General features: G+C 50.8%; 1 protein-coding gene across 3 annotated transcripts in view; it reads left to right on the top strand.

Annotated features, from left to right (window-relative positions):
• Positions 1 to 20,708, top strand: part of lpp (LIM domain containing preferred translocation partner in lipoma) — a 487,813-nt gene that overhangs the window by 10,516 nt on the left and 456,589 nt on the right. For 2 of the 3 annotated variants that reach the window (XM_070883830.1, XM_070883835.1), the window contains exon 2: positions 20,525 to 20,586. The exons of the other annotated variant lie outside the window; for it this stretch is intronic. The gene's annotated coding sequence lies outside the window, so the exon portion shown is untranslated. The remainder of the gene's footprint in view (positions 1 to 20,524; positions 20,587 to 20,708) is intronic. 3 annotated transcript variants of the gene reach the window in all.

Below are 20,708 nucleotides of genomic sequence, written 5' to 3'. Positions count from 1 at the left end.
ACTCACAGCGTGTGGTCACTTTGGGTTCACTCACTGTGCGCGGTCACTCACTGTGCGCGGTCACTCACAGTGTGCGTTCACTCTGCGGTCACTCACAGCGTACGGTCACTCACAGCGCGCCGTCACTCACAGCGTGCGGTCACTCACACTGCGCGGTCACTCACACTGCGCGGTCACTCACTGCGTGCGATCACTCTGCAGTCTCTCAGAGCGCGGTCGCTCAGCGCGCCGTCGCTCTCAGCGTGCGGTCACTCAGCACTGAGTGCACGTTGCAGAGTGACGAGCCAGAGATGCTGATTGAGAATTATGCAACACTGTCTATCTGGCTGTGTTCAAGAGGCCACAAGCTATTCAGCGAGCCCTTGGGTTGAATAAACAGACCACAAAGTGAAGTGCTAATTGTTTGGTGCAGAAGCACCCGAAGGGTTGGTGCTGCTGTATAATCGCAGCTCCTGCTTTCTAGTGATGGTGATTCCCTGATATTCCAACAGGTGCATTAGGGATTGCAATTTTGAATGAAAATCACAGGCTAATGAGCTTGTTAAAATGCATGTTGTGATGAGCAGTGTTCCACACTGAGAGGTGAACCTTGTTGCTGTAACTGTGACTTGAATTGAGACTTTTTGGAGATTAATGCATGAATGAATGTTTGATGTGAGTTTGTTGTTTATTGGACATGATATCCCATTTAAAGTAAACGGATTTGTTAAAGGCAAATTGAGTTTAACCAACTTGATCGAGTTATTTGATGAGGTCATGGAGGGTTGATGAGGGCAATGCGGTTGACGTAATGTACATGGACTGCCAAAAGGTGTTTGATAAAGTGTCACATAATAGGCTTGCAGCAAAGTTGAAGCCCATGGAATAAAAGGGACAGTGGCAGCATGGATACGAGATTGGCTAAGCGACAGGAAACAGAGAGTAGTGGTGAACGGTGGTTTTTCGGACTGGAGGAAGGTTTACAGTGCTGTTCCCCAGGGGTCGGTACTGGGACCACTGCTTTTCTTGATATATATTAATGACTTGGACGTGGGTGTACGGGGCACAATTTCAAAATTTGCAGATGACACAAAACTTTGAAGTATAGTGAACAGTGAGGAGGTTAGTGATAGACTTCACGGGGACATAGACAGACTGGTGAAATGGGCGGAAACGTGGCAGATGAAGTTTAATGCAGGAAAGTGTGAAGTGATACATTTTGGTCAGAAGAACGAGGAGAGGCAATATAAACTAAAGGGTACAATCCTAAAGGGGGTGCATGAACTGGGAGTATATGTGCACAAATTGTTGAAGTTGGCAGGGCAGGTTGAGAAAGCGTTTAAAAAAGCATACGGGATCCTGGGCTTCATTATTGGAGGAATAGAGTACAAAAGCAAGGAAGTTATGATGAGCGTTTTTAAAACACTGGTTCGGCCTCAGCTGGAGTATTGTGTCCAATTCTGGGCACCGTACTTTAAGGAGGATGTGAAGGCCTTGGAGAGGGTGCAGGAAAGATTTACAAAAATGGTTCCAGGGATGAGGTTCCTTGGAGCAGAGAAGGTTGAGAGGAGATTTGGTAGAGTGGTCTAGACAGAGTAGATAGAGAGAAACTGTTCCCATTGGTGGAAAGGTCGAGAACCAGAGGACACAGATTTAAGGTGATTGGCAGAAGAACCAAAGACGACAAGAGAAATAAAGTTTTTACGCAGCGAGGGGTTAGGATCTGGAATGCACGGCCTGAAGGGGTGGTGGAGGCAGACTCAATCGTGGCTTTCAAAAGGGAGTTGGTTAAGTACCTGAAGGAAAAATATGTGCAGGGCTACGGGGAAAGGGCAGAGAAGTGGGACTGGCTGAAGTGCTCTTGCAGAGAGCCGGCACGGGCTCGATGGGCCGAATGGCCTCCTCCTGTGCTGTAACCGTTCTATGATTCTAAGTGGGACTATTTGGATAGCTCTTTCAAAGAGCTAGGCATGATGGGCCAATGGCTTCCTGTGCCCTATTTATGATCTGTATACTGGTTTGGGTTGTTATGATACTTTGCACCTGTTTTCACAGAGAGGGGCGATGCAGACTTTGCAAAGAGGGAGGAGGAGTGTGAAATATTAGACAAGATAAACATACTGAGAGGATGTATTAAGGGGTTTAGCAGCTTTGAAAGTGGATAAATCCTCAGACCCGGATGAAATGTATCCCAGGCTGTTAAGAGAAGCAAAAGAAGAAATAGCAAAGGTTTTGACCATCATTTTCCAATCCTCTCTGGCTACAGGTGTGGTGCCGGAGGACTGCTAATGTTGTACCTTTGTTTAAGAAGGGAGAAGGGGATAGACCTAGTAATTACAAGCCAGTCAGCCTAACCTCAGTGGTGGGAAAATTATTGGAAAAAATCCTGACGGACAGGATAAATCTTCATTTGGAAAGACTTGGATTAATCAAGGATAGTCAGCACGGATTTAGAAACATAGACATAGAAACATACAAAATAGGTGCAGGAGTAGGCCATTCGGCCCTTGTAGCCTGCACCGCCATTCAATGAGTTCATGGCTGAACTCTGTTAAGGGAAGGTCGTGTCTGATTAACCTGGTTGAATTTTTTGAGGAGGTAGCCAGGAGGATCGATGAGGGCAGTGCGTATGATGTAGTCGATATGGATTTTAGCAAAGATTTTGATAAGGTCCCACATGGCAGACTGATCACGAAAGTAAAAGTCCATGGGATCCAGGACAAAATGGCAAGTTGGATCCAATATTGGCTCAGAGGCAGGAAACAAAGGGTATTTTTGGATGTTTTTGTGACTGGAAGGCTGTATCCAGTGGGGTTCCGTAGGGCTCAGTACTAGATCCCTTGCTTTTTGTGGTACGTATATATCAGTGACTTGGGCTTGAATGTTGGGATATGATTAAGAAGTTTGCAGGTGACACTAAAATAGGCTGTGTGGTTGATAATGAAGAAGAAAGCTGTAGACTGCAGGAAGATATCAATGGACTGGTCAGGTGGGCGGAACAGTGGCAAATGGAATTCAATCCGGGTAAGTGTGAGGTAATGCATTTGCAGGTCTAGCAAGGCGAGGGAATACACATTAAATGCTTCGACACTGAGAAGTGTAGAGGAATAAAGGGACCTTGGAGTGCAGGTCCACAGATCCCTGAAGGTAGCAGGCCAGGTAGATCAGGTGGTTAAGAAGGCATATGGAATACTTGCCTTTATTAGTCGAGGCATGGAATACAAGAGCAGGGAGGTTATGCTTGAACTGTATAAAACACTGGTTAAGCCGCAGCTGGAATACTGCGTGCAGTTCTGGTCACCACATTACAGGAAAGATGTGATTGCACTGGAAAGGGTGCAGAGGAGATTTACAAGAATGTTGCCTGGACTGGAGAATTTTGGCTATGAGGAAAGATTGGAGATGCTGGGTCTGTTTTCTTTGGACACCTTATTGAGGTGTATAAAATTATGAAGGGAGTGGATAGGAAGGATATTTCCCTTGGCAGAGGGGTCAACAATCAGGGGCCATTGATTTAAAGTAATTGGGGGGAGGTTTAGAGGAGATATGAGGGGAAATTTATATACCCAGAGGGCGGTGGGGGTCTGGAACTCACTGTCTGAAGGTGGTAGAGGCAGGAACCCTCACCATATTTAAAAAGTACTTGGATGTGCACTTGAAGTGCCGCGAGCTACAGGGGTATGGACCGAGAGCTGGAAAGTGGGATTAGGCTGGATAGCTCTTGGTCGGCCGGCGCGGACACGATGGGTCGAAATGGCCTCCTTCCGTGCTTAAATTTCTACGATTCTATGGAGAGATTCTTTGCTTCTACATGTTTACTAGTTTGGGTGGAGCGGGGGTGTCGGAGGTGCCGCACTGTCAGGGGTGCCGTCTAATGGATGAGACATTAAGCCCTGTCTGCCTTTTCTGGTTGTTTAGCTGGATATTAAGCATTGGAATTGTGGCGAGAGCAGGTTGTTATCCTGGTGAACACTTGGCCGATCACTTATTCTCATTGCAGGTTGTGGGATCTTTCTGTGTGCAGGAAGGCACTTGTGTTTGTCTTCCATGGGAACAGGGACTGCACTTCAAAGTAGCTCATTGTATGCAAGATGCTTCGAGGTAACTGAGACATGGAAAGGCCTTTAATAAATACACGGCTGTTAATATAACTCAAGCTGGCGAGAGGCCATACTCGAGGTTTAAACCAAGGGTTTGCAGAGTTGCTGCTGAGTGGAGCACTGGTGGAAAGGGGTGCGGTGGGAGAGTGGAGCATGTGAGTGGTATCAGCGCCCTGCCTGCATTGCTCCATTGCACTGCACTGTTACCAGCTCCCTCCCCAGTGTTTCCTTCTTCAAATTTCACCCACCCACCAACGATTCATTGCACTTCTCATCAGAGCCCTGTATAATATTCCTGAACTTGTGACCCCTTGAACCAATCGGTTTCCTAATCAATAACTGGATGGTTTGTGGGGCCGCCAGTTTATTCATTATTTATGAATGCCTAAGTGTCGTAGTTTCCGGCAGTTGAGGAGCTGAGTATTTTGGGCAGAGGGCAGTCTGGTGTCTTGTCTGTCACCTATTTTTGCACAGTGGCAGAGGTGTCTAGAAGTGTGATTCTGCTATTGACTAGGTGCGGCAGCATAAATCAACAGAAGTGCATTTAAGAACACAAACTGGCTTTTATCACACAAACTTGTTGCCCATCCTTGGACTGCAGAGATAAGTGACAAACCGCATGTCTTGCAACCTTTTTCTCCTCCCTTCTGTGTGCAAGACATTGTCTCACCCTTGGGTGTCAGTAGCTGCCTCATATCTCGGCCAGGCCACCGACCCTCCATGTAAGTGTGGGCCCGGGCAGTGAGTGTCAGCAGCTTGTTGGACTGTGGGCCACTCCGACCTGTGTGAGAACATCTCCGCAGGCCGGGGCTTCAACAAGAGCTGGAGCACGCCACTGCAGCTTCCAGCGCAAGCTGACACAAATGTGCGACGGCTTCGAGGCGGGCAACTGGGTGACATCATCAGGACCCAGGTCGCCGTTTGGAGTGTGGGCAGGTCCATCGGCGGGGCCCTGGTACAGCAAAGGAGCGGGAAGTTCATGGCGGACTTGCGACGAGTGATCGGGGCGGAGGAGCGATGAGGGATCGTGGCTGAGATTTGGTGGGTGATCGTGGCGGAGGTTCTGCGACTGTTTGCTGCTGAGGTGTGGTGAGAGATCATGGCGGAGGTGCAGCAAATGAGGGTACGGGGCCTAGAAGAGCCGAGGGCCCAGGGGCAGCACGGGCCCAACCCACACTGTGCGATATGTGCGCGCACTAGGTCCGTGCAGCAGAGCAGGTCTCCCAGTCGTCCTGGTTAACCCTTGCCACTGGATAAGGGCCTAGCTTTGTCAAACCCGTGTGGTGGCTGATGTACAATGGTCACCACACGTTAAAAAAATTCACGCACAGGCATCTTCCACCCCTTCAACTGGAGTTCAGGACCTGGAACATCGAAACACCTGTGAACTCGTGTGGAAGCAAGTCATCCTCGTTCGAGGGACCGTCTATGATGATGACGATGGACTGTGGAGAGGTTGGAGCTGAGACCAGTACCATGGCCACCCAATATGGAACTCTCTGCACAGGTTACTAGAGAGCAGTCAGTGGCAGACTGTGCTCCAGCATCTCCCTGCATCCAGCATCGTTAAAGGTAATTATAGGGTCTTCACCCAGTGCCCTGACATCCCATTGCTTTCCCCATTACCTGTGTTAATGGATGGGAAGTGGAGGAGCAGTTTGCTGATTGTGTTCTCCTTACATGTACCAGGAAAAGGGAGAGGAAAACTGCCTTTCATTGCAGACTGCTGACTTAGAGAGACTTCCATTCAAATAAATGTCTAGAAACACATCAAAAATTATCTGACGAATAGCTCAAAAGTTATCATTGACACAGTTCCTGGATTTAAAAATATATAAAAGATGTAAACCTCAAAAATGGTTCAGGAGAGTGATTTTGGAAACAGAATTTCTGACAGAGTTAGAGATAAAAGAAATCCATTTTGAACAAATAATCTTTTCTACCGGTCAGCCAAGAAAGCCCAATCACAGGTGCTGACAACAGGAATAGAGCAATTGTTAAAATAAATGTAGGTGTCTGTAACGAAAGCCTTGCATCCTCAATCACTCTTTAGTTTTGAAGAAACTCTGATTCTCACAGAGCAGAGCCCGTATCAGCTTTTAAAATGCACCAATTGCTTGCCAGGAACTTCTATGCCTGCACATGCTCAGACAGCTCCGTCCAACGGATGAGGTAAAAATATCTGAAATTGGCTAAATCTTTGAGGTCAAATCAATAATGAAGCCATTAAAAGACACGAGGCAATTCAGTTGCTAAATCTAAATATTGTGAAATATGTAATTTTAAAATTTTGTTCAAAACCTAGAGTTCAATTTTCCTGAATTATCTGCATCGTTTTTAAGCGTGCACCATTTTTTGTTGAGTAAATTCAAATCTCCAATTTCCCCAAAGTTTCTGTGCCAGCGTAATTCACTTAGGCAGCATTTTTTTAGGCTGCGATTTTTTTTACCTCATTGGGGGTGTAACCTGCCACCCTCGCCAATTCTGGCCATTTAAGCAAGTTTGGCCAGCTCTGATTTACTCCAATTTTTCTTAGGATGTATGTGACCGCTCTGGATAAACCTTCTGGCAGTTAACAAAATTGGCGCAGGTAACAGAATCAGCCCAGCAGGTGCAGTTCCACGACCCGGACAGCAGGGGGAGGGTGGGGGTGGAGGAGAGGAGAGGAGGGGGGGGGGAGGGGAGAGAGGAGGAGGGAGGGGGAGGAGAGGAGAGGAGAGGAGAGGAGAGGAGAGGGGGGGAGGGGAGGGGAGGGGGAGGGGGAGGGAGAGAGAGAGAGAGAGAGAGAGGAGAGGAGGGGGGGAGAGAGGGGTGGGGGTGTGGGGAGAGAGGAATGGGGGGTGGGGAGAGAGGAATGGGGGGTGGGGAGAGAGGAATGGGGGGTGGGGAGAGAGGAATGGAGGTGGGGAGAGAGAAGTGGAGGGTGGGGGGGGAGAGAGGGGGTGGGGGGGAGAGGAGTGGGGCGGGGGGGGGAGGAGTGGGGCGGGGGAGAGGAGAGGGGGGTGGGGAGAGAGGAGGGGGGGTGGGGAGAGAGGAGGGGGGGTGGGGAGAGGGGAGAGAGGAGAGGGGGGTGGGGAGAGAGGAGTGAGAAGAGGAGAGGGGGTGGGGAGAGAGGATTGAGGAGTGGGGAGGGGGGGGAAGAGAGGAGAGGGGTGGGGAGAGAGGGGGGGGTGGGGGGAGAGAGGAGGGGGGGTGGGGAGAGAGAGGAGGGGGGGTGGGGAGAGAGAGGAGAGGAGGGTGGGGAGAGAGAGGAGAGGAGGGTGGGGAGAGAGAGGAGAGGAGGGTGGGGAGAGAGAGGAGAGGAGGGTGGGGAGAGAGAGGAGAGGAGGGTGGGGAGAGAGAGGAGAGGAGGGTGGGGAGAGAGAGGAGAGGAGGGTGGGGAGAGAGAGGAGAGGAGGGTGGGGAGAGAGAGGAGAGGAGGGTGGGGAGAGAGAGGAGAGGAGGGTGGGGAGAGAGAGGAGAGGAGAGGAGGGTGGGGAGAGAGAGGAGAGGAGGGTGGGGAGAGAGAGGAGAGGAGGGTGGGGAGAGAGAGGAGAGGAGAGAAAGGTGGGGAGAGAGGAGAGGAGAGGAGGGGGGAGAGAGAGGAGAGGGGGGGGGAAGGGAGAGGCGGGGGAAGGGAGAGGCGGGAAGGGGAGAGAGGAGTGGGGGTGGGGAGAGAGGAGTGGAGGGGGGGGGAAGAGAGGAGTGGGGGGGGGGGAAGAGAGAAGAGGAGCGGGTGGGGGTGGAGGCCTTTCGGCCAGGGCTAGCAGCAGCAACCAAGAGGGTGAGAGGGGGATAGACTTTTGGCATAAACACTTTGATAATTGAATGCTGGTAAGCTGCTGCAATGTGCACGGTGCTTGTGCAGGTTGCTGTGAGCTGGCCAGAATGTGTTGTATTTTTGACTTTCCTGCCTCAGCCCGCAGTGTGTCCCTCGTTACCCTGGCAACCCGATCTTTTTGCCGCAAATCTTAGGCTCCACCCCCAAATCTAAAGGACCGGCTAGGCGGGGCCAAAATCAACAATTCAAACGGGGAAAATTGGATGATTTTTTTTTGTCGTAGTTGGGCCCCAAAATAAACGGGTGTAACTCTTCAAATACGCCAAAAAACGCCTTTGGGGAAAATTGAGCCCAAGCGTAGAAATTTCAGTTGCTGAGAAAAATGGCAGCTGAGTTTTTTTTGGTGGGGGGTGCGGGGGGTGATATGGTCTCATTATTATAAAATGTTGACATTGGATTTTTGCATTGTAAATGTTGACACACAAAGTGCTACAGGAAGTAAAATTCAGAGCCGAACAACGTGTGCCAGAGACAAGATTTTCAATTCTATTTTATAATATTTTGGTCAATGGACCTCTGAACTTTCTGTCATTTTCCTAAGTTGTAAATATCCTGTCCTCTGCATTCTTTCTCGTGAGGTGTCAGCCATCGCTCAATGAATCGCACTCCTGACTCTTGAGTCAGAAGGTTGTGGGTTCAAGTCTCACTCCACAGACTTGAGCACAAAATCCAGGCTGACACTCCAGTGCAGTACTGAGGGAGCGCCGCACTGTCAGAGGGGCAGTACTGAGGGAGCGCTGCATTGTCGGAGGGGCGGTACTGAGGGAGTGCTATACTGTCGGAGGGGCAGTACTGAGGGAGCGCTGCATTGTCGGAGGGGCGGTACTGAGGGAGCGCTATATTGTCGGAGGGGCAGTACTGAGGGAGCGCTGCATTGTTGGAGGGGCAGTACTGAAGAAGCGTCGCACTGTTGGAGGGGCAGTACTGAGGGAGCGCTGCACTGTTGGAGGGCAGTACTAAGGGAATGCTGCATTGTCGGAGGACCAGTATTGAGCGACATTTAAGGAAATATTTTGTAACACTCAACAAAGATATATTCCAGTGAGAAAGAAAGACTCTTTGAGAAGGATGAACCATCCATGGTTAACTAAGGAAGCTAAGGATGGTATCAAATTGAAAGAAAAGGCATACAATGTTGCGAAGATTAGTGGTAGGCCAGAAGATTGGGATTTTTTTAGAAATCAGCAAAGGGTGACAAAAAAAATGAGGGAGAAAATAGATTATGAGAGTAAACTAGCAAGAAATGTAAAAACAGACAGTCACTGCTTCTACAAGTATATAAAAAGGAAGACTGTATGTGGAGGTGGAAGACATGTGTATGGCTCTGAATTAATAGATTGTGTCTGTTTTCAAAAAGAGAGATGATATAGACATTGCAATCAGGGACGAGGAGTGTGAAATATTAGATGAAATAAACAGCGTGGAAGAATATTAATTTTTATGGGGCTTAGCAGCTTTGAAAGTGGATAAATCCCCAGGCCAGGATGAAATGTATCCCAGGCTGTTAAGGGAAGTAAAGGAGGAAATAGCAGAGGCTCTGAACATCATTTTCCAATGCTCTCTGGCTACAGGTGTGGTGCTGGAGGACTGCTAATATTGTACCTTTGTTTAAAAAGGGAGAAAGGGATAGACCGAGTAATTACAGGCCAGTCAGCCTAACCTCAGTGGTGGGAAAATTATTGGGAAAAATTCTGAGGGACAGGATAAACCTTCATTTAGAAAGGCACAGATTAATCAAGGACAGTCAGCATGGATTTGTTACATGGAAACATAGAAAATAGGTGCAGGAGTAGGCCATTCGGCCCTTCGAGCCTGCACCACCATTCAATATGATCATGGCTGATCATGCAACCTCAGTACCCCATTCCTGCTTTCTCTCCACACCCCTTGATCCCTTTAGCCGTAAGGGCCACATCTAACTCCCTTTTGAATATATCTAACGAACTGGCCTCAACAACTTTCTGTGGTAGAGAATTCCACAGGTTCACAATTCTCTGAGTGAAGAAGTTTCTCCTCATCTCGGTCCTAAATGGCTTACCCCTTATCCTTAGACTGTGACCTCTGGTTCTGGACTTCCCCAACATCGGGAGCATTCTCCCTGCATCTAACCTGTCCAATCCTGTCAGAATTTTATATGTTTCTATGAGATCCTCTCTCATTCTTCTAAATTCCAGTGAATAGAAGTCTAGTTGATCCAGTCTTTCTTCATATATCAGTCCTGCTATCCCGGAATCAGTTTGATGAACTTTCACTGCACTCCATCAATAGCAAGAATGTTCTTCCTCAGATTAGGAGACCAAAACTATACACAATATTCAAGGTGTGGCCTCATCAAGGACCTGTACAACTGCAGTAAGACCTCCCTGCTCCTATACTCAAATCCTCTCGCTGTGAAGGCCAACATGCCATTTGCCTTCTTCACCGCTTGTTGTACCTGCATGTCAACTTTCAATGACTGATGTACCATGACACCCAGGTCTCGTTGCACTTCCCCTTTTCCTAATCTGTCACCATTCAGATGATCTGCCTTCCTGTTTTATGCCACCAAAGTGGATAACCTCACATTTATCTACATTATACTGCATCTGCCATGCGTTTGCCAACTCATCTAACCTGTCAAAGTCACCCTGCAGCCTCTTTGCATCCTCCTCATAGCTCACACTGCTACCCAACGGGAAGATCCTGTCTGCTTATGGCTCACATCCCGCCGTAGGCAATTAGGCTCATAGAGCAGTGCCTGGTCTGCAGTCACCTTGGACCCCTTTGCCACTGGACCAAGACCGTGCTCGGCTAAGCCCGTGTGGTCTGCCCTCCAGGCCTCCATAACCAGTGCCTGCAAAGGGACGTTCAGTCACTCAACAAGGAAACACCAGGACTAGTTTGATGAGAATGACCAGGAGATCCAAGAGTTAATAAATCGCAAGCGCAGGGCATTTCTGAACCTAAAACAACAACCCAACGCGGGAGCAGCAAAGCAGCTTTACAGACGGCTTAAGGCCGAGGTCCAACAAAAAACCCGGACCTAAAGAATAGATGGTGGGTGGAGAAAGCACAGGAGATTCAGCAGCTGGCCGACAGCCATGATGGGTGAGGCTTCTTCAGCGCAGTCAAGGCCACCTATGGCCCAAACACCCAAGGCCCCACCCCACTGCTGGCTAAGATCAGGGAGACACTCATCAAGGACACCGAGGACCCGCTGGAAGGAGCACTTCGAAGATCTCCTTAACCGAGACTCTGTCTTTGACACGAGTGTCCTCGACTCCATCCCACAGCATGCTACCCGCCATCATCTCAGCAAAACCCCAGCCCTGCACGAGGTAGAAAAGGCCATCTGCCAGCTCAAGAACAACAAGGCAACAGGAGCGGGTGAAATCCCCGCTGAGGCATTAAAGTATGGCGGAGAGGCACTATTGGCATGAATGCCTGCCCTCATCTGTCTCATCTGCAAGGAGGAGAGACTCAGAGATGCAGTAATCGTGACCATCTTTAAAAAAGGGGACAAGTCTGACTGCGGCAACTACAGAGGAATCTCCCGGTTATCAGCCACTGGGAAAGTCATTGATAGAATCCTCTTCAACCGTCTTCTCCCTGTGGCTGAAGAGCTCCTCCTGGGGTCACAGTGCGGATTCCGTCCACTACAGCGTACAACGGACATGATCTTTACGGTGCGACCGGACATGATCTTTACGGTGCGACAACTGCAAGAGAAATGCAGGGATCAGCACCAACCCTTGTACATGGCCGCCTTTGACCTTAGAAAGGCCTTTGAGACTATTAACCGCGAGGGACTAGGGACCATCCTCCTCCGTTTCAGCTGCCCCCAAAAGTTTGTCGCCATCCTCCGCCTGCTCCACGACGACATGCAGGCCGCGATCCTGACCAACGGATCCACCACAGACCCAATCCACGTCCGGACCGGGGTCAAACAGGGCCGTGTCATCGTGCCAACCCTCTTCTGGATCATCCTCGTTTCAATGTTCCACCTCACACTCAACAAGCTCCCCGCTGAAGTGGAACTAAACTATAGAACCAGTGAGAACCTGTTCAGCGTTCATCATCTCCAGCCAGATCCAAGACCATCCCATCCTCTGTCGTCGAGCTACAGTACGCGGAGGACGCTTGTGTATGCGCACATTCAGAGGTTGAATTCCAAGTCATCGTCAGTATCTTCACCAAGGCGTGCGAAAGCATGGGCCTCACGCTAAACATCCGTAAGACAAAGGTCCTCCTCCAACCTGACCCCGCCACACAGCACTGCCCCCCAGTCATCAAGATCAACAGCGCGGCCTTGGACAACGTGGACCACTTTACATACCTCGGGAGCCTATTATCAGCAAGGGCAGACATCGACGACGAAGTTCAACACTGCCTCCAGTGCACCAGCGCAGCCTTCGGCCACCTGAGGAAGAGAGTGTTCGAAGATCAGGCCCTCAAATCTGGCACCAAGCTTTTGGTCTACAGGGCTGTAGTGACACTCGCCCTCCTGTATGGCTCAGAGACGTGGACCATATACAGTAGACACCTCAAATCGCTGGAGAAATACCACCAACGATGTCTCCGCAAGATCCTGCAAATCCCCTGGGAGGACAGACGCACCAACATTAGTGTTCTCGATCAGGCCAACATCCCCAGCATCGAAGCACTGACCACAGTCGACCAGCTCCGTTGGGCGGGCCACATTGGTCGCATGCCTGACACAAGACTCCCAAAGCAAGCGCTCTACTTGGAACTCTTACACGGCAAGCGAGCCCCAGGTGGGCAGAGGAAACGTTTCAGGTACACCCTCAAAGCCTCCTTGATAAAATGCATCATCATAGGCAGTCCCTTGAAATGAGGATGACATGCTTCATGCCAAAAAAAAGGATGAGTTCACAGGTGTTTCGAATGAAGAACCCGAACTACATCCTGAAGGGTGGAAGATGCCTGTGTGTGAATTTTTTTAATGTTGGGTGGCTGTTGCACACCAGCCACCTCACGGACTTGACAGAGCTCGGTCTTGGTCCAGTGGCAAGGATTACCCAAGACAACTGGAGACCTGCTTTGCTGCACGGATCTAGTACGCACACATATCGCAGTGTGGGCTGGCCCGTGGTGCCCCTGATAAAATGCAACATCCCCACCAATACCTGTGAGGAAGAGCATCTGGGAGGGCACTGAGTGCCTCGAGTCTCATCGCCAAGAGCATGCAGAATACAAGCGCAGGCAGCGGAAGAAGCGTGTGGCAAACCAGACTCCCCACCCACCCTTTCCTCCAACGACTGCCTGGCCCACCTGTGACAGAGACTGTAATTCCCGTATTGGACTGTTCAGTTACTGAGAACTCACTTTTGGAGTGGAAACAAGTCTTGCTTGATTTTGAGGGACTGCCTATGTTTTAAGGGAAGATCCTGTCTGACGTATTTGATTGAATTTTTTGAAGAGGTAACAAGGAGGGTCGATGAGTGCAGTGCATTTGATGTAGTGTATGTGGATTTTAGCAAGGCTTTTGATAAGGTCCCACATGGCAGACTGGTCACGATAGTAAAAGCCTATGGGATCCAGGGCAAAGTGGCAAGTTGGATCCAAAATTGGCTCAGAGGCAGGAAGCAAAGGGTAATGGTTGATGAGTGTTTTTGTGACTGGAAGGCTGTATCCAGTGGGGTTCCGTAAGGCTCAGTACTAGGTCCCTAGCTCTTTGTTCTATATATCAATGATTTAGATTTGAATATTGGGGTTATGATTAAGAAGTTTGCAGTGTGGTTGATAATGAAGAAGATAGCTGCAGACTGTAGGAATATCTCAATGAACTGGTCAGGTGGGCAGAACAGTGGCAAATGGAATTTAATCTGGAGGAGTGTGCGTTAATACATTTGGGAGGGCTAACAAGGCAAGGGAATATACATTAAATGGTAGGACACTGAGAAGTGTAGAGGAACAAAGGGACCTTGGAGTGCAGGTCCACAGATCCCTGAAGGTAGCAGGCCAGGTAGATAAGGTGGTTAAGAAGGCACATGGAATACTTGCCTTTTTTCTTCGCTGAGGCATAGAATACAAGAGCAGGGAGGTTATGCTTCAACTGTATAAAACACTGATTAGGCCACAGCTAGAGTACTGCGTGCAGTTCTGGCCACCACATTACAGGAAAGATGTGATTGCACTGGAGAGGGTACAGAGGAGATTTACGAGGAAGTTGCCTGGACTGGAGAATTTTAGCTATGAGGAAAGATTGGTTAGGCTGGGGTTGTTTTCCTTGGAACAGAGGAGGCTGAGGGGAGACCTTATTGAGATGTATAAAATTATGAGGGGCCAGGATAGAGTGGATAGGAAGGACCTATTTCCCTTGGCAAAGGGATCAACAACCAGGGGACATCAATTTAAAATAATAGGTAGGAGGTTTAGTGGAGATATGAGGGGAAATTTCTTCACCCAGAGGGTGCTGAGGGTCTGGAACTCATTGCCTGAAAGGGTGGTAGAGACAGAAACCCTTACCACAATCAAGGGGTGCCTGGATGTGCACTTGGAAGTGCCATAACCTACAGGGCTACAGACCAAGAGCTGGAAAGTGGGATTAGGCTGGATAGCGCTTTGTCGGCCGGCGCGGACACGATGGGCCAAAATGGCCTCCTTCCGTGCTGTATACTTCTATACTTCTGTACTTCTATGATTCGAAAGTAAACATTAGTCCCTTAGAGGATGCGACTTGGGAATTAATAATGGGAAAGAAGGAAATGGCAGGGTATTTCACGGTAGACGACACTGAAGCATCCCAATAATAGTAGATAATCAAGGGGCTATAGCGAGGGAGGAACTTAAGACAATCACTATCACTAGAGAAAAAGTACTAGGCAAACTAATGGGACTAAAGGCGAACAAGTACCCTGGACTTGATGGCCTGCATCCTAGGGTCTTAAAAGAAGTGGCTGCTGAGATAGTGGATGCATTGGTTGTAATCTACCAAAATTCCCTGGATTCTGGGGCGGTCCCAGCAGATTGGAAAACCACAAATGTAACGCCCCTATTCAAGATAGGAGGGAGACAGAAAGCAGGAAATCATAGACCAGTTAGCCGAACATTGGTCATTGGGAAAATGCTGGAATCCATTATTAAGGAAGTAGTAGCAGGACATTTAGAAAATCTTAATACAATCAAGCAGAGTCATCAGGGAAATCGTGTTTGACAAATTTATTCGAGTTCTTTGAGGATGTAATGAGCAGGGTGGATAAAGGGGAACCAGTAAATGTGGTGTATTTCAATTTCCAAAAGGCATTTGATAAAGTGCCACATAAAAGGTTACTGCACAAGTTGTTGGGGGTAATATATTAGCATGGATAGAGGATTGGCTAACTAACAGAGAACAGAGAGTCGGGATAAAGGGGTCATTTTCAGCTTGGCAAACAGTGACAAGTGGGGTGCTGCGGGGATCGGTGCTGGGTCCTCAACTATTTATAATCTATATTAATGACTTGGATGAAGGGACCGTGTAATGTAGCCAAGTTTGCTGATGATACAAAGATAGGTGGGAAAGCAAATTGTGAGGAGGACACAAGGGGGGCCGAAATTGCCCCCCTCCTTAAGATCCATTACCGCCTCTCTCTAAGAGGCCTTTCCGACCGAGGGCAGGCGGATGAGCCGACCCATGAGAAAGTTCGCCTGGGCCGGGGCGGTGTAAACAGTTTTGCGGCCCGCCTGTGTTCCTGCCCTGTCGGGCACACGCCGCCCCGAGAGAGCGGAGCTGCTGCCCCCAACAGCTGGTCAGGGTATTGGTGAGGCCACACCTGGAGTACTGCGTACAGGTCTCTGTATTTAAGGAGGGATTTACTTGCATTGGAAGCAGTTCAGAGAAGGGTCACTTGGTTGATTCCTGAGATGAAGGGGTTGACTTATGAAGATAGATTGAGTAGGTTGAGCCTATACTCATTGGCGTTTAGAAGAATGAGAGGTGATCTTATTGAAACGTGTAAGATAATGAGGGCGCTGGACAGGGTAGATGCAGAGAGAATATTTCCACTCGTGGGGGAATCTAGAACTGGGGGCATAGTTTTCGAATAAGGGGTCGCCCATTTAAAATGTGGATGAGGAGCAATGTCTTCTCTTAGAGGGTCGTGAATTTTTGGAATGCTGTACCGCAGAGAGCTGTGGAAGCTGAGTCATTGAATATATTCACGGTGGAGGTAGACAAATTTTTGAACTACGAGAGTCATCATCATCATCATAGGCAGTACCTTGAAATCGAGGAAGACTTGCTTCCACTCTAAAAGTGAGTTCTCAGGTGACTGTACAGTCCAATACGGGAATTACAGTCCCTGTCACAGGTGGGACAGACAGTGGTTGAAGGAAAGGGTGGGTGGGGAGTCTGGTTTGCCGCACGCTCCTTCCGCTGTCTGTCCTTGATTTCTGCTTGTTCTCGGAGACGAGACTCATCGTGCTCTCCCTCCATTTTGGGCAGTCTTTGGCCAGGGATTCCCAAGTGCTGTTGGGGATGTGGCACTTTATCGAGGAGGCTTTCAGGGTGTCCTTGAAACGTTTCCTCTGCCCACCTGGGGCTCGCTTGCTGTGTAGGAGTTCCGAGTAGAGCGCTTGCTTTGGAAGTCTTGTGTCAGGCATGTGGACAATGTGGCCCGCCCAACAGAGCTGGTCAAGTGTGGTCAGTGCTTCGATGCTGGGGATGTTGGCCTGATCAAGGACGCTAACGTTGGTGCGTCTGTCCTCCCAGGGGATTTGTAGGATCTTGCGGAGACATCGTTGGTGGTATTTCTCCAGCGATTTGAGATGTCTACTGTATATGGTCCACGTCTCTGAGCCATACAGGACAGCGGCTATTACTACAGCCCTGTAGACCCTAAGCTTGGTGCCAGCTTTGAGATCCTGGTCTGCAAAAGAGTCAAGGGTTATGGGGAACAGGCAGGAAAGTGGGGCGAAGTCCATGATCAGGTCAGCCATGATCTTATTGAATGGCGGAGCAGGCTCGAAGGGCCGAATTGCCTATTCCTGCTCATATTTCTTATATTCTTATGAGTGCTGCACTGAGGGGACTATACTGAGGGAGCGCTGCACTGTCGGAGGGGCAGTACTGAGGTAGCGCTGCACTGTCGGAGGGGCAGTACTGTGGGAGCGCTGTACTGAGGATGTGCTGCACTGACAGGGGTGCTGTCTTTCAGTTGAGACTTTAAACCGAGGCCTTGTTTGCCGTCTCAGATGGACTTAAATGACCCCATGACAGTATTGGAAGAAGAGCAGGGGAGTTCTCCCCGGTGTCCTGGCTGTTATTTACGTGTTCAGCTCCCTTTCGAGGAATTATCAGCTGTACAGTAATGCATTGATGAGCCACTGAGAAATGATTGGGTTAACAACAATAACAACAACTTGTCTTTATGAAACTCCTTTCATGAAGAGAAAGGTCCAAGGGGCTTGACACAATGGACACGATGGAGAGATGAGGGGAAGGAGCTAATGGTGACCGGCAGAGAGTTGGCAGTGCTGGACAGCCCAAGATAAGATTCTAAGCACGCTTCCTGCAGTGCGCTTCAGTATTCTGGTCAGTTACTGAGCAAAGTCTGTACAAAGTTTAACCGTTTGTGGCTGATGAACTGGAGGCGAAGGGCAATGGGAGAGATGGGTGAGGGGTCATGGTGTCTGTGTGTGACGAGTCAGGGTGTCTCTGTTACTGCTCCGGCAGCAGTATTATTGCAGTCGCTGTGAATTGAAGTTTTCACAAGTAGTTAAGCAGGCTATTGAATTACTGGAGCTTTCTAAGCTTTGTTTTGGAGTTGTTTACAGTTTGCAGGGAGTGGACTGTCCTATCAGCACATGCCTCTGTGAACATGTGATGGCCTTTCACTGACTCAACTCTGATGGGCTGGTGTGGTACTCGCTCCGACCTGGGCAGAGTGCGGCGGGTCAGAGGGCAGAGTGCGGCTGGTCAGGGGTCAGGGGGCGGAGTGCGGCTGGTCAGGGGCCAGGAGGCGGGGTGCAGCTGGTCAGGGATCGGGGTGCGGCGGGTCAGGGGTCGGGGTGCGGCTGGTTAAGGGTTGGGGTGCGGCTGGTCAGGGGTCAGAGGGCAGAGTGCGGCTGGTCAAGGGTCAGAGGGCAGAGTGCGGCTGTTGTTGGAAGTGGAGCTCTGTTGTCACTTGTACAAATGCCCTGGGAATCTGTGCCTGCCTGAACACATCAGTATGGATTGCTCACACCCTCAAATAGTGTCTCGAGTATTTACACAGAAAAACATGAAAGCTACAAGTTGGAAGCAGGCCATTCCTTGTTTACCCTCTACATGAGCAAATCGTTCAAAACATATTTAGCCGCCGTGTTCCCATATTCCGCCATCATCTTTTCCTTCATCTCCCTCTCCGATATAATCTCGAATGTTGACACAGTTTCTGCTCAAACACTTTTTGCTTTTTGGGGGAGAGAGTTCCAGATTGCCACTGCCCTCTGTGTGAAGAAGTGCTCCCTGACATCACCCCTGAACGGCCTGGCTCTAATTTTAAGGTTCTGCCCCCTTGTTCTCGACTCCCCCATCAGAGGAAATAGTTTCTTTATCTACCCTGTCGAATCGCAAAAACATCTCAATTAGATCGCCCCTTAATCTTCTAAACTCAGGGGAATAAAAGCCCAGTCTGTGCAGCCTGTCCTCATAGCTTAACCCTTTCAGCCCCGGTATCATTCTGGTGAATCTGCGCTGCTCCCCCTCCGAGGCCAACCTACCCTCCCTGAGGGGCGGGGCCCAGAACTGGACGTTGTACTTTCAATGGGGTCTGACCAGAGCGTGGTACAATTGTAATATAACTTCCAGCCTTTTGCATTCTAGCCCTCTGGAGAGTGGGGGAGGGGGGAGTGTGGGGGGGAGGGGGGAGTGCGTGGGGGAGGGGGGAGGAAGTGCGGAGGAGGAGGGGGGGGGGGAGGGGAGAATGCGGAGGGGGGATTATGGAAGATGGATGGAGGGAGGGAGGGGAGGTTGCGGAGGGGGGAGTATGGGGGATGGGGTTGTGGAAGATGGAGGGAGGGGGGCGTGCGGAGGAGGGAGGGAGGGGTGATGGGGGAATGCGGTGGGGGAGAGGACTGCTGGAGAGGGGAGGGGTGAGTGCGGAGGGGAGGGGGTGAGTGCGGAGGGGGTGTTATGGAGAGGGGGATTACTGAGGGAGGGGGGAGTGCGGGGCGGGGGTTGCGCGGGGGGGTTACGGAGGGAGGGGGGATTACGGAAGGGGGGTTACTGAGGGAGGGGGGGAGTGCGGGGCAGGGGTTGTGAGGCGGGGTTACGGAGAGGGGGGTTACTAAGGGGGGGTGCGGGGAAGGGGTTGTGAGGGGGGTTAGGGAGGGAGGGGGGGTTATGGAGAGGGGGGTTACTGAGGGGGGGTGCGGGGAAGGGGTTGCGAGGGGGGTTAGGGAGGGAGGGGGGGATACGGATGGAGGGGGGCTTACAGAGAGGGGGGGTTACTGAGGGAGGGGGGAGTGCGAGGCGGGGTTACGGAGGGAGGGGGAGGGGGTTACGAGGGGGGATACGGATGGAGGGGGGTTGCGGATAGAGGGGGGTTACTGAGGGAAGGGGAGTGTGGGGAAGGGGTTACGAAATGGGGTTACGGATAGAGGGGGGGTTACGGAGAGGGGGGTTACTGAGGGAGGGGGGAGTGAGTTACGGAGAGAGGGGTTACTGAGGGAGGGGGGAGTGCGGGGAAGGGGTTGCGAGGGGGGGTTACGGAGAGGGGGGTTACTGAGGGAATGGGAGTGTGGGGAAGGGGTTGCGAGGGGGGGTTATGAAGGGAGGAGAAGGGGGTTGTGAGGGAGGATACGGATAGAGGGGGGCTTATGGAGAGGGGGGTTACTGAGGGAGGGGGGAGTGCGGGAAAGGGGTTGTGAGAGGGGGTTGCGGAGAGGGGGGTTACTGAGGGAGGGGGGAGTGGGTTACGGAGAGGGGGGTTACTTAGGGAGGGTGGAGTGCGGGGAAGGGGTTGCGAGGGGGGGGTTACGGATAGAGGAGGGGTTACGGAGAGGGGATTACCGAGGGAAGGGGAGTGCGGGGAAGGGGTTGCGAGGGGGGTTTATGGAGAGGGGGGTTACTGAGGGGGGAGTGCGGGAAAGGGGTTGTGAGAGGGTGTTGCGGAGAGGGGGGTTACCTGAGGGAGGGGGGAGTGGGTTACGGAGTGGGTTACGGAGAGGGGGGTTACTTCGGGAGGGTGGAGTGCGGGGAAGGGGTTGCGAGGGGGGGGTTACGGATAGAGGAGGGGTTACGGAGAGGGGATTACTGAGGGAAGGGGAGTGCGGGGAAGGGGTTGCGAGGGGTGGGTACGGATAGTGGGGGGGTTAAGGAGAGGGGGCTTACTGAGGGAGGGGGGAGTGCGGGGAAGGGGTTGCGAGGGGGGTTTATGGAGAGGAGGGTTACTGAGGGAGGGGGGAGTGCGGGAAAGGGGTTGCGAGAGGGGGTTACGGAGAGGGGGGTTACTGAGGGAAGGGGAGTGCGGGGAAGGGGCTGCGAGGGGGGGTTACGGAGAGGGGGAGTGCCCCTGTTCCTATTCAATGGTGTTGCACTGATTTGTTTCGCCGGTTGCAGCCCATGGATTTGCAGCAATGGCCTGTGACGACCCGACAACACTCATTGCACTCTGTCCTGTCCCAGTTCTGCAACAAATTGCTGTTATTTTCTCTGTTTTAGAAGTGACCGATCCTCCGATCGCTGAATGTGGAAGAGGGGATGCGGACAAGCAGAGAGTGACGGTATGACGTGTACATTACTGTGTGTGTGGTGTTAACTTTGAACGTGTTAGCATCTACAGAGTGCAGCAGTGGCGGAATTGCCTTTAGATTGAAATGCAGGATCAATGTCCGTGCTGATGATG

Source organism: Pristiophorus japonicus, chromosome 6 (genome assembly GCF_044704955.1).
Source record: "Pristiophorus japonicus isolate sPriJap1 chromosome 6, sPriJap1.hap1, whole genome shotgun sequence".
NCBI classification, from domain to species: domain Eukaryota; kingdom Metazoa; phylum Chordata; class Chondrichthyes; family Pristiophoridae; genus Pristiophorus; species Pristiophorus japonicus.
This window is presented reverse-complemented; position numbering and strand designations above follow the sequence as displayed.